At 45.6% G+C, this 13,894-nt stretch overlaps 1 protein-coding gene across 1 annotated transcript in view; it reads left to right on the top strand.

The window, feature by feature from the left end:
• The first annotated feature begins 1,634 nt into the window (after positions 1–1,634).
• hivep3a (HIVEP zinc finger 3a) overlaps positions 1,635–13,894 on the top strand; it is a 33,813-nt gene continuing 21,553 nt past the window's right edge. The window contains exon 1 of the mRNA XM_030121112.1: positions 1,635–1,753. The gene's annotated coding sequence lies outside the window, so the exon portion shown is untranslated. The remainder of the gene's footprint in view (positions 1,754–13,894) is intronic.

The following is a 13,894-nucleotide window of genomic DNA, read 5'->3' as shown; positions in this document are numbered from 1 at the left end:
GGATGAGGCTCTAATCAGTTGCATAAGCCAGTTATAGGTTCAAGCTCCCATCGGGGGGAACTCTCCCGCTGTCAACAAGGGCCTTGTGCGTCTCCTCCGAGGCCCGGGCTCACCTGGCAACACGGGTGGAAAAACAAAACGTGTTAAACGCCCCGGTGGGCTTCATTAGTTGAGCCGGCCGGCCCTCTCGGCACGGCGTGGGGACGCCCTGATGTTGCGTTTCTGACGTGACGGCGGAAGAAAATGGACATTTCAGTCGTCAGATCGATTCAGAACTGACGACATCTGCTATTTGTTGAATAATTGATGAGTAAAAATACCATCAAGACTGATGTCATTCAGTCGAAAACGCCTCTGTGGTTTAACTTCACACACATTTTACATAATTCAGTTTCAAAAAGGCAAAAAAAAAAAAAAAAAAGCTGAATGAATGATAATGAGATTTAAAAGAATTTCTAAAGTTTCATTGCAAATCCTATTGAAACGCTTAATGTATGACGTCACCGAGAAGGGGCGGGGTCTCTTGGTAGTATGGCGGGAAATTGTACCAGATCAACTGTTATCTCACTATTCACTTAATAATTCTTCTCTTTTATTTCTTGCAAAAACGGTTCAAAGTTGATTTTTATTTCTCTCTATTGTGTTTTAAAACAATATTGTTTTTACATTTGTAAAGAGAAGTCAGTGGAAGAGCTCAGGTCTTTTCCCCCTCCTCATTGTGCAAATTTGTCCTTATATCTGATTGATTGATTGATTGTTGCACTGATTATCAGCTGCATTAATTATTTTTTTGTGTTATTCGCACCATACCTCTTCTTTTTAACCTCTCATATGGTACGGCGGAGTCTGGCTGAACTTGTTCAGGAGAAGAAAAGGAATACAACAGCAGACTTTGCGTCTGTAAACCAGTAGTCCTGTTTAAAGAATTTTTAAGCCAGAAAAATGGAAGCAGAAGTGCAAATGTGCCAATAAAGGACTAAATACCAATCAGAGTTACCCATTAACCTGACATGCATGTTATTTGACCGTGGGAGGAAGCCTGAGTGCCCAGACTGAACCCATTCACACTCAGGGAGAACATGCAGTGTGATGCATGTGAGCACTAATCACTGCACCACCATGCGGCCCAAGCATTCTTATACAAAACATTAATAACATCAGGCAAAAACACACATTTAGAGCTAAATTGGAAACAATGTACTCATTTGGTTTGCACATTGACACACAAAGCTGCTGACTGTCACATCAGTGCCTCCTTGTGGGAGAAACCTTTATTTTTTTTATACATGATACATAAATGCTGCTAATTTAAATACACAATTTAATTAAAATAAGTGATTATTGTTCTTATTTTTGTCAATAAAAGTCTTAAAGACTTAATTCAACAGTGCCTATCACCCTTTATTGGCGAACTGGGACTGGATGATCGGTGCAGGAGATTTTTTTTTTTTGTATTTTTTTATTTCCATTTAAATAATTAATTCCGTATTGAAGTTACTTTTAAGATTCCCTTCCTGATCGCTTGGCTGGACTGCATGTCAGGAGGTGGAGGCGCTTCCTGCTCTTATTCTGGAGTCCCGCTGCTGTGACTTCCGGCGCGGTGCTCGTCGTCTCGCGCGCCAGCCTGACGCATCTCGTGGAGCCGCGGCCGCGCCGCAGAGAAGAAGTGAAGTTGAGCATCCTGCAGGTAATCTACAGCTCTCACGCGCTGACAGCGAGGCGGGCCTTCCTCCTGCCGGCACGCGGCCTGAAGGTTAGTTCAATTTAAAGCTCGCACGTGCGGATTCTGTCCTCGGGCTTGTTTTATTTTCGGTCGTTATTGAATGGATGAAGGGAGAGATGCAGCGGCAGAGAGATGTGTGGAGGAAACGCAGTGATGCGCGTGTGTGGATGGGTGTGGGGGGGGGGGGGGGGGGGGCGTCCTGGTCCTGGTCCTGGTCCTGGTCCTGGTCCGGCCCTGGGTTTTCCCAATCCCCCCCTCTGTAATAATAACCTGGATCCATTCATTGTCTGATTGAGGGAGGAGGCGGCGGCGGCGCGCAGCTGCGGCAAGTGGCACAGCGCGGAGCGCGAGGATGAGAGGAAATCTGCCCCGTTCGCGATTCAGAATAAACGTTACCGGCTGTGGGGTGGATACGGTGAGCACAGTGTTAATTTGAAGGCGCTTCCTCGGTCCACATTTCTGTGTTTCCGTTTAACTTGACGGAGGAGAGAACCGGAGGAGCGTCTTTTACGCACCGAGGGGCTTCAGCGTTACGCCGCCCTGCAGTGCACGCTGCCAGCCTTGGCATGGGCACGCACCAGTTTGTGCATCATTTTAGCAGGCCTTTTTATTTATTTTCATCCTCCCCATCTGCACTTTTAAATCCTGCGTTGAAGGAGGATCTTCCTCTCACCCAGGTGCGCACCGTTTGGTCTCCCTGTTGGCCACTGCGCGTAATCACGAATCCATTCAAGGAATCAACAAAAACAGGCATTTCATTGTTTATATAATGAATTATTCATCGATGAAATACCTGTAGACAACCTAAGTGGAGACATTTTTTTTTAATCATGATTCGTGATTTACTTGATAAATCTATCACTCACCTACACGAACGCTTTGGAAATGAAATGAAATCTATCAAAAACGATTATTTCAACAATGCCGAATATTCAAACGAACCCCATGTCATTAGAAAATCCACCAACTTGTCATTTTGAATGCACTTATCTCGTTCTTAGGCAGGTATTGTCTAAAATATTCGATTTTCTAAATGGAATAAGGCACATGTCCCAAAAAAAAAAAAAAAAACAACAACCAAAAAACACCATGACATCATGCTTGAGAAACGGAGCCGTCCAGGGCGTTTTTTCTTTTTCTTTTTTTCTGGTAAGCAGCAACGGATCAAATCGCCAATAATATTACATAATGGGAACTGGGCTTAAATTGCTGGCTTGATTTGGATGCCACTTATTTTATCTGGGCCAAATGGATAATCTGAGCCCTCCCCCAGTATTAGATATTTGGCTTTTTTAGCCACACTATTTGCTTTTTATCTTTTTCATTCTAATTGAAATCAAATAAACATGCAGCGAGGTTGTGTCCACACACACAAAAAAAAACAAGGAAAGTGGCTGAGTGTGTGGATGAGCCGTGCTGCCCTGAAATCCTCCTCTCATTCGCTGCCTGGATTAGGGGGCATCTGAGGACAGCCCAGGCTCGCTTTGCTGCGAAAAAACACTCCACAACAACAGAGCGTTTTCTTCCCTCTCTGCTCACCGTCTGCGTGATCGCTCCGTGGATGAGTCCAACACATTTCTGAGCACACCGAGGAGTCTGGGATCGATTGATCAGTGTGATTATATGTGATGTGGAGGGTGCTGCTTTGTGTGTCTCATGCGTTCTTTTCCAGAGAAACGTGTCAGACTGAGGCAGAGATCTGTGTGATTTTTTTGAACTGATTTCAGTGTAAAGCTCCCAGCTGAGACCTGAGGCGGCCTCTGTGGAAGTCACGTCTTACTACTGTCTCCCTCCGTCACAAAGGAGGAGCTCGGGGTTTGTTCTCTCTTTCTTCTGGCAGTCTGTTGTCAGACGCTGACCTCCGCGGGGGAGTTCCTTCCCTCGAAAGGCCCCCACGGAAAAGAGTGCAGTGGGGTATTGTCATATTGTATGTGTGTGTGTGTGTGTGTGTGTGTGTGTGTGTGTGTGTGTGTGTGTGTGTGTGTCAGAGTTGTCCTTCACCTCAGAAAGGATGCACATTACAAACCCTCAGCATCTCTCTGCAGTAAAGATGGCTGTTGTGGTTGAAAACATCCATCTTATGTGCTGATTTTCTATTCTACTATTAAGTTTATGAATTTTTGAATAGGTGCGTAAATTTGTTTTCAACAGATCGCAAAAAAAAAAAAAAAAAAAACTGTTACAGAACGTGAATATTTCCCTGAAGCCATTGTTTATTGGAGAAGCAGAGTGTTTCCCATGTAGACTGTGCTAATCACTGAGCCTGTTTAGTTGGAGTTATTCCAAAAATATATGGGTGGAGCTTTCTATTCGAAAAGCTTTGTTTGGCTAATTTCACTCAATTTTTTTGTTGAGAATCGCTTGTTTTACCGTTTCTTGTGGGACGTTTGACTCGACAGGCCAAAGGTTTGAGCAGAGTGGCGAGGACGGCTGTGTGGAGCAGTACCACTGACGACCTGTGGGAGCAGTGTTGTTCAGTATCGCTCCTGTGCAACCAGAGAAAGTAACAAAAGTAGCTGGAATGAGATAGGAAATTAGCAACATTAGCAACATTTTGCTAAAGGTGTTGAACATAAACAGAAGATGGGGAGTGTATGGACAGACGTAAACACAGCCCTAGATTCTAGAAAAGTGTCTTATTATGGTTCTTATAGTACATTTAAATGAGCAACTTCAGGCCACTTTGCAACCAATTTGTAAGTAAAACCAGGCCAGTGCAATATTAAACCGTCTTTATGTTTTTAGAATCACAACTTATTGGTCAGTTCAACATAAATACTAATGTTTTTTTTTTCCTGATATTTTAACTCTTTTAATTTCAAGTGAAATCCATGCAGTAAGCTGTTTGTCTGTGGATGAATAAACAGTGATCGAGAAATTAATCAATAATTGAGGCGGCCGTAAAAAGGCGTAAGTGGTGTTTGTGAATGGGCCGAGAAGCAGGTGCGTAAAGCGGCCTTCAGGGAGGCTGCTCCGCGCCTCGCGTCCGTCCAGCTGCTGCTGCTCCACATCAATAAGTGATGACAGGCAGTGAGAATCAAAACGTTCGCTCGGCCGCAGACACTGCATCTCCAGCGACTTCCAGACGAGCCCGTCTGAGAGCTCTCCACGAGGCTGGACGTCGGAGCACAACGGACCGACTGTGGCCACCAGCAGACCCCCTGCTGTGGCCTCTGGACTCGTCCGGCGGGGGCACGGTAAACACTTTCCCGGAGTCCCCCCGGCGTGCCCGAGCATTATGAAACGCCACACGGAGGTTTTTCGGACCCCCTCAAAGGTCTCTCTGTTCGGCCAAGGGCAGCGGCAGCCGCGGAGGACAACATTGATATTCATGCCGCTCACCGCTACAGAGTCGCCGGAGGGCGGCTCATCCCTCAAGTGTCAGGCCGTACAGTGTCCTTGGTAGCAGGTGAAATGTCTCCAGAGCCTCGCCGGCCGGCGGCGTCCTCGTCGCTCCTCCGAGCCCCGAGCTACAAGAAGAAAGGCGATACAGACCGTCTGCGTAAAGCAGAGAGTCTTCAGAACTACTGTCATAGACAGACTTTATGTGAAAAGACGACAGCGTTTCAAGCGATAACGCATCGTTTTCGGCATGTGCAATGCAACTTTTTAAAAACGACATCCGTTTACAACGCTTGCAATGATGCAGTTCTCACGTGGAGCCACTTGTGGGCGCAGTTGTTTATTTTTCAGAGTGAAACCAAACACACAAACCAAATTAACAAACGTTTCAGAAAAGTTACAATTTCTTCCATTTCCACCTAGACAGCTGGAGCGTTTTCAAAAAGTTTCAGCTTTGGAGCTGTCGAAAAGCAAAATACAAAGGATTTTTTTTGACATTTCACTGTATTTTACATCATTAAAATTGGGTTTATGTTGAGATTTTAGTCATTCTCAGTTGTAATTGTTTGGTTTTTGACGTTGCGCCACAAGAAAGAAAAACTTTTTAACTTTAAACTCAATGTTATAATAGCAACTATTCGCCCCACTCAAGGTGAAACTGGACTGTTTGTGGCCCTTGAACTTGGCGATAACCTCCTTATGGCTGGATATCAGCTTGTAGCCAACCCTTCATCCTGAGCAGCTCCATGAACTGTTACGCATTGTTTTCCTGGAACCTTGTTTTTTTTTTTGGGGGGGCAGGGGGGGGAAACCCCAAGCGGACGCCGCCTTTACCGGCGCCAAGCGAGTATGAAGTCAGCGCGCTCTTTCTGCTCCAGTTGGTGTGATTTCATTAAAATGGGTCATTCCCGGCCTTCTGCGGAATCCGTCGCTGACTGTTTAATTCGAGTCAGGTGTGTTGCAGCTTCTGAAGCACGCCGGACGACGAGCCCCCGAAGGCCGGGAGGGCCGGGGGAACGCCGCTCCGGCTCGGAAACGTGCAAATTACGGTCATCCCTCCGGGTTTGAGGAAGCAGCTCCAAATATATAACCAATTCATTGTGACCGTCCGCTTCAGTTTGAGCAGGAAGCAGGAAATAACCGCTCTCCGTTCCCCACAGTGGGAAGTGCTGAACCGGCATTACTGTTACTGGAGCAGATCTCATCCCAGAGCCATAGATCATCAAACTCCGCGTCCCTGAGAAAATCCACTTTCTTCCTTCTTTCTTTTCTTTCTTCTTCTTCTTCTTCTTTTTTTTTTTTCTTTTAAGTGGATGCCTCTGCGGCGGCAATAAGTCTCTGGTTCCTCGGCGCATGATTTAAGATGTGTCATGTCAGCGGCGCTCCTCTTGTGTGTGGAGGATGTGCGCCGCATACATACACACACACACACACACACCCCTCTTTCCCCCCCGTATGCAGGGATTGGGGTGACAACATTCCAGCGAGTCATGCAGCGTTGGGTGGGGGGGACCCTCGGGTGCCCCCCTCCCCCCCACCATCAATCAGGGGGACTTCCCTCCACAGAGACACCGGCTTAAATGTCAAAAGAGCCACGAGCGGCGAGCAGCTTTCCTCTCCGCCGGCAGCCGGCCCGAGACGACGGGAGCGGAAATTGACTCTGTTAATGAAAGGAAACACTCTCCTCAGTGTGTGTGTGTGTGTGTGTGTGTGTGTGTGTGTTTACATCTCTGTCTACGCCTTCGCCTGCCCACGTGCTTGTGCACAGGAAAACGTGTTGGCAGAGACGGCGGCACGTGAACGCCGTGCGCCCGGGTGTCAGGCGTGGCAGTCGTGAGCGGCGAGGACCTCCGCCCGGGGGCGGGGGAGGGTGTGTGTGTGTGTGTGTGTGTGTGGGAGTGGGGGGGGGAGTGGGATGCCGCCAGTGACCCCGGCGGCGAGCGTATGGACGCGGCGTGGGTCGGCCCCGGAGGTGGAAGGGTCTCTGGTTTGTGTGACCCCCGCGGAGAGAGCAGCCTGTCGGGCAGACGGCCTGTCAGCAGCAGCTCTCATTCACAAATCACCTCACACACACACACACACACACACACACACACACACACACACACACACATAGACACACACTCACAGCCTGGAAACATTCAATTCAAGACGTCCACGTTTAATATCCATGAGACCATTAAAAGTGGCACATTTGGTTATTTGTCCTTAAAAAAGAAGAAAAAAGAAACACTAATAACGTAAATATCCGCCCCGAGGCGTCGCTGTTGAGGAGACTCGAGCTGTGTAACGCTGTTCGTTCCACTTCTGCCTTTCTTCTCATGAAGTCCCAGTATACAGTACGTCTTCAAGCCGGTGGTGGAAAGAAGAAAAAAAATATTGCATGTTTGCTGCTCTTGCATGTGGTTTTACTTCAGTTGTGTTTTGGGTGTTTCAGCTGTTTGAATGGAGTTCACCTGCAGCTGCAAAAAAACACTTTTAACCTTTAAAATGAGGCTTCTGAAGTGTCATCAATACAGTGGAGGGTTGTGAGTCTTCAGTTCAGGACTTACATCTTAACACAGAAGTGAACAGGTAGTTCATGTTTTGGAGGTTTTGCCTCAATTTAGTCTGTTAAAACGAGACCAGCAAGTTAAAGTATAAGCCATCAGAAGACTGAGGAATCTCAAGTCGACCCGGGAATCTTGGGAAGTGGTTGACTAGACACAAGTCATGAACCGAGGGTGCCCCTCCCCCACGTCTAAATTTAAAACTAATTACCATAAATCCCATGGCACCGACCGTGAAACAATCACAGAAATGCAGAACAAACAGGGATGACTACACTGATCATGAAATGATATCCCATAATCCTTTGCATGAGTCTAGTTTGGCCTCTTCTTCACTTTTATGATTTGTTTTAATAATTTACATCAGGCTAGTTAGTGTTTTTCCTGTTTTTAATCAAAATCCTCTTCCCTTTTCACTCTTTCATACATCCCATTTTTAGTCCCACTTGTTCACAGTGTCATACTTAAAGCATGTTAAATGTTGGGAACATTATCATTAATATCCCTTTATTCATCATAACTTTACTGCTTTTTTGCATCTACAAATCAATAATTCACAGTAATGACAGTCAAGTTTATATTGATTTTTTTCTGTGTTATTTGAACCGTGTAAATCAGGTGATATGTTGCCTTGTAAATAAAAGACAATGGTTAAAAATAACGCTGTTCTGTAGGCGTATGGAAATCGCAGGTGGACGCAGGGCGCCATATAGGATCCCGCCTGGGGCGCCACATGGGGTCGGGCTGTGTTGACATTGTCACCGTGGATAAAGGTCGTGTTTTCCTGGGGACCGTATGGAAGCGGACTGCAGGCTTTTGTGTTGCGTAACGGGAGTGTTGTGGGTCTGCCTGGATCCGTCCCTCAGCAGGTCTTTTTTTTTTTTTTTTTTTTTGTCCTCCTGATGGAGACTGTGGCGGCGGTGGCGGCGGCGGCAGCTCGGCCTGCCCACTCAGCCGCCGTACCTGCAGGTAGACCTCGGTATCATCGGCGGCCGCGTCCCAATTATTGCTTTGCATCACCAAAATGTTTCCGCTGCCTTTAGTCACAGCAGCCTGCGTGTGTGTGTGTTTGTTTGTGTGTGTGTGTGTGTGTGTGTGTGAGGGATATGGATTCCTGAACAGGCGGGCCGTTTGGCAGGCCGCCTCGTCCCCCTGTCTGTTGATTCACTGTTGGTGAAACAGGAGAACATATGGCCGCTCTCTCTCTGCATTACATCACCTGGAGATCCAAGCACATTGCTTTGCATCCACGGCCCAGAGAATAAATTAAAAAAACAATCAGACTGTTTTTGGTTTCGATCCGAGCGGCGCACTTCCCAAACAAAACTGGCTGCATAAAAGGTCAGAAACTTTACTTTTTTTTTGTTGTTGTTGTTTCCCTTCCCGCCAACTTATTTCTTTATTTATTTATTTGCCGGCTGGACTAAAAGCGGGCTGGGATTTACTTCAGTCGGCCGTATCCTGCTTAACCCAGCGCGCACACACACACACACACACACACGCACTCAGGCCCTGGCCAGATGCATCAGGCTCAACCGTGTTAGTATTGATCCATCCCAGTTATATCACATCATGCGGAGTTACTGCCCGGCCGCACGCGTCCCAAGTTCTTCGCACGGGGCTGTTATCAGCTACTCGCTGGTTTCCGTCAGCTTCCCGGTGCGGCTCTGATGCACTGTGCGCTCGCCCCGCCGCGCCGACTGTGGTTTGCTGGGTAGTTTTGTTTGGTTTTGCACAATTTAAAGCACCTCAAGAAGAAGCACTTAACAAAATGTATTTACATGTGATTAAGGCAGTGTCATTGATTTAAGTCTCATTTACACGTTTTCATAGTTTCCTTGTGTTTTCGATGTCCCTGAACACATCGTTTCTGTCACACATAGACAGTCTGAAGTTACATGTTAGAGTAGTTTTTATGATTCATATTTTGGGGGAAAGAACTGAGTGTTTTTTTCATGCCGATTTCTTATAAATCCCCTCAGTTCATCTTCTGTCTAAAACAATCTGTTTTCACTTTGTGTTTAAATCTGACCTCATTTCCTTCAGATTTGCCAGTTTAAACTGAGCATCTCTTTTAACAGTGATGAAACTATTACATACTGTTGAGCAGGTGTAATCCTAAACGTTCAGTAACTTCCTGCTGACATGTAAACACATGATTATCATGTATATATACAGATATTGCTAAGGCCCCATTGACACAAATAAACTTTTGGGTGAAAATGCAAAACGTCCGTTGTGTTTTGTGTGTCTGTTTACATGACAGTGCTGCTCGGAGGAACTGAATAATGCAAATTTTCTGAAAATGCTGGTGCTTTGTCTCTGTGTAGACGGCGAAAAACGCGGCTACAGCAGGTGTGCTTCATGATCGTGGTGAACAGTTGTTCTACACATGACAAACCATAAGAGTTTCTTGACTCCCGGTGTGTTGTTCTCTGCGTGTTGCTTCATTACAAAAACAACTAACAGCCCGAGCTCGTGGCTCAACATGCGAACTGGATCGTTTTCAAAACGTTTCTGTGTAAACCGGCCGCCAACCTCCAGTTGTGCAAAATGAATCCAATGCGTAAGTGCAGAAAAGCTGTAATTCTGGGGAAAATCCACCAGGGGGCGATGATGTTGGTTTCAAAAAGAGTCCGGGTCTCATTGGAATCCATTAAAAAATGCTGAGTTTCACGGTGCAAATAAACATATTAAAAGCCCGGTTTCAGAACATGTTCTGGTCTCTATTTAGTTTCTACAACCGTGTCGTCTTGAGCATACTCTGATTTTCATTTACATCATCTGTTGATTTTATTTTATGAGATAACGTTTTGCATAAATCACCCAATCTCAGTTCCTCCTCTCTCCATGTGATGCGGTCATGTAACAGGCCGGACCAATCACATCTACGCAAGGTTTCAGATGTTCAATATGGAGACGTCCTGCTCAAACCTTCAAAACGGGATTTCAAAACGCTATCGGTGACGTCATGTAAGCCTTGTCTGTCTTTAATATACAGTCAATGGGGTAAATATTAAAAAAAAAAAAAAAAAAAGCGAAAATGTTGCGTTTTCACTTGAAGCGTCACCTAAATGGGTTGTCAAAGAAGCATTATGTTTCCTTCATGGTAGTTGCATCAAAATCTTTTTGGTAACAAACTGAAGAATTAATCATATTCAAGTCAATTGAAATGCAAGCGGTATCACTGATGCAGTGAAGGAGGCATTTTTTCTCATGTTGAAAAGGTTTCTTCTTCACCTGCAAAAAATACATTCATCTCTCGACCTCTGTTCTTCGTGACATCTAATCCAAAAATGAAATTCTGTCAGCGTTTGGACGTGAGAAATCTTTCATCAGCGCGCCCTTCGGGTCAACATCCCTCAGCAGCCTCAGCGGCGGGTTTTTCCCGCCTCAAAATAGGACGGCGGCGGCAGCGGCGGCGGACCACCCGCGCAGAACATCATTCACCGACACAGTTCAGGGGGACGGTTAACACTGCGGTGGTCCCTGTAGCGCGGCCCGTTAGCACTCCTGCTTCTTAAACAGGCGTAAAGGAGGTTTCGAGATCAAGTGCAGAAAAATAACAGATAAATGAAAAAGAATCAGACTGCCGTTGACACTGGTGATTTAGATGAGAGAGGAGGAAACTTCAACACCAGCTGCACCCGGCAATGACCTCCTGTTCTGGCAGAGCGCCGTTTAACTGTGACTGAAAAATTTTAAGACGGAGACGTTCGTCACGTCTGACAGTTGCGACTGAATTCATCAGAGAGGTTAAAACTGCTCTAAGCAGTAATTAATCATTTAGAGCTCAGTGTTAACTGTCATTTCCCCGCTGAAGTTTGACGTCTCTTCTGGTGTTTAACACACTGAAAAAAATGACAGAATTTGTGTGTCCTGAAAGCCTGCATTGCCTGTTACAATACAGATATGTATTGGGGACATAAAGTTAATACAGTTAGCAAAACAAATGACTGTTAAAAACACCGGAAACAAACACAAAGCTGAAAATTAGCATGTGGCTAACGTTAGCTGGCCGGCTAATGTCACAACATCATCTACTTACCCTCATACTGGTGCAAGTAACCGGATATGTGGAGACGATAACCTGTTTCTAATTTGCCTTTGGAGCAGGGAGAGGCGTCCTCTATTTGATTTATTGATATTTCTGGCAGATTTTGGGGAAATTGTGAAGTTCATTGTGACGCTGATCAAACAGGAAGTGAACTGGAAACGGATTTGTAGATTAGTGGTGAAAATCAGGAGTTGGTTTTGCACAGAGTTTATTGTTTATCTTGATTTCAAACCCCAGTAAGTGTCAACTATAAAACAACCAGGTGGACGGGGTGTCGTGACACTCTGGAGGCCACCATCGCTGTTGTTGTCCATCAACTAGTGCATGTGCTGAAGAACTATTTACATTCACAAAGAAGCTGCTAAATGCTGTAATAAATGAAAATATACTGTCACGTACCATTTGGGACCACTAGATGTCACTGTATGACAAGATAATGCTGCTACGTCTGGACATAGAACAATAAATGCACCTTAAAGGTGCATTAAGGAGTTTTACAACCTTAAAAATACTTATTTTCCACCATAAATATGTTACACATTTTTAATGATGTGTACAATGTGCCCTGACATATTCATTACAAGTACCTCTAACAGCGCTAAATTGTCACTTGAAAGTCACAGTGCCGGTCCGGCACCAGCATTTTTTTTGGGAGAATTTGAAAGGAATGACGTAATGCGCGCTCCGACTTGTTAGGTTTCATTTTGTCCGCCATTACTCCGCCAGATGCTTAGTGAGCAACAACTGAGCAGGAGCTTCCAGAAAGTAAGAAAAGACTGGCTTCTGGCACTGCCACAGCTCCAGCACAGACTCCACCAGGTAAAAGAAACTTAAATCTTACTTGAGCGCTTCTAAACGAGCGAGGAAGGAGTTCCTCTCTTCCGTGCACGCGAGCCACAGGGACGAGTTTTTCACTAAGCTGCATTACGCCCAAGGCCTGCAGGGGGCGCTGTTTCACATAAAACGTGCAAACTCCTTAAGGCACCTTTAAGCACCAGTGAGACTTACGAAAAATACGTTTTTAGATTTCCTTCCTGATTTAAGTCAGGGAGTTTATACGTTATTACTTTAAGGTTGTTGTTGACCAACAATTTTGCCGCCTTATGTTTCCATTCTTATGAATTTCTAATTTCAAAAAGTAAAGTGATTGATGTATATCTTTGGTGGTTGAGCTCTATCCTAGGTTTGTTTTTTTTTTTTTTTTAAAGTCTGTTTTGGCTTATTGTCATAGATCAGTGGCCAAACCCTCCACTTTTATTGTCACCATATAAATTGTAAATCTGTGTTGTGAATCATTTCTTGTTTGATTTCGCTTGGGTTTCATCTCTAAATTGGGACTATTTATAGAGAGTTCAGTGATTGAACATGTTTATTGTAATTTAAATGCTATGACATTAAATAGCAGTACCAGCTTGAAATGACAAAACTCATTGAAAGAGCTAAGAACCCAACACAACTGACCATAAATGACCAACAGTGATATAAAAAAGCACCTGGAGAGCCGAACTGTAGCAGTTCACATCGTCCATGAAGACTTTGTAGAATATGTACATTACGGCGGCAGTGCTCTGCTGCACAGTAAAATAGTAATTATGACGCCTTGAGCATACAGACGGGCTTCTCGGGGTTCATAAAGGTACATTTGTACACACGTGGAATTAGTATGTTATTGGAACAGTTGGTAGCGGAGTCCACGGCGGCACCGCCCACCACAGCTGAGCTCTGCACAACATCTGTCAACGTGGTAGACCTGTCGGGACATCGGGAGGCGAGCCGTCAGCCGGCCCTGCTGGGGCTACAGGGATTCTTGTCGGTCGCTCTGCTGCTTCCTGCGGCTGTCGGGGCCTGGGGGTTGAGGTTGAGAAGGGGGCATCTGTCCGGTTCTGGTCGGTGGTCGTGTCTGGAGGGGGGCGAAGCGACTCTGTGGTTCTGGGTGTACTCTGGGATTTATTGGCTAGGCTTACACATGTATGCACACACAACACGAGTGTAAAATAAAATAGCCTTCGAGACATCGGCTATATTTGTTTCCAGGGAGCTAAAAAAGAGCCTCTTCAGTTTTGTTTTCATACAGTCTGCTCTCCCGTCGACGTGTTTTGCATCCAACACACAATACCACATGCGAAGCCGTCAGTGAGGAGGTATTTCAGAGGTCATTAAATACTGCGGGCTGACTCGCTGCGGACCACCCGCTGCTCCAGCAGGCAGCGGCAGATTCTGCTG

This window comes from Salarias fasciatus, chromosome 22 (genome assembly GCF_902148845.1).
Source record: "Salarias fasciatus chromosome 22, fSalaFa1.1, whole genome shotgun sequence".
In the NCBI taxonomy this organism is placed as follows: Eukaryota; Metazoa; Chordata; class Actinopteri; order Blenniiformes; family Blenniidae; genus Salarias; species Salarias fasciatus.
Note: the sequence above shows the minus strand (reverse complement) of the source record. Positions and strands in the feature narration are given on the sequence as shown.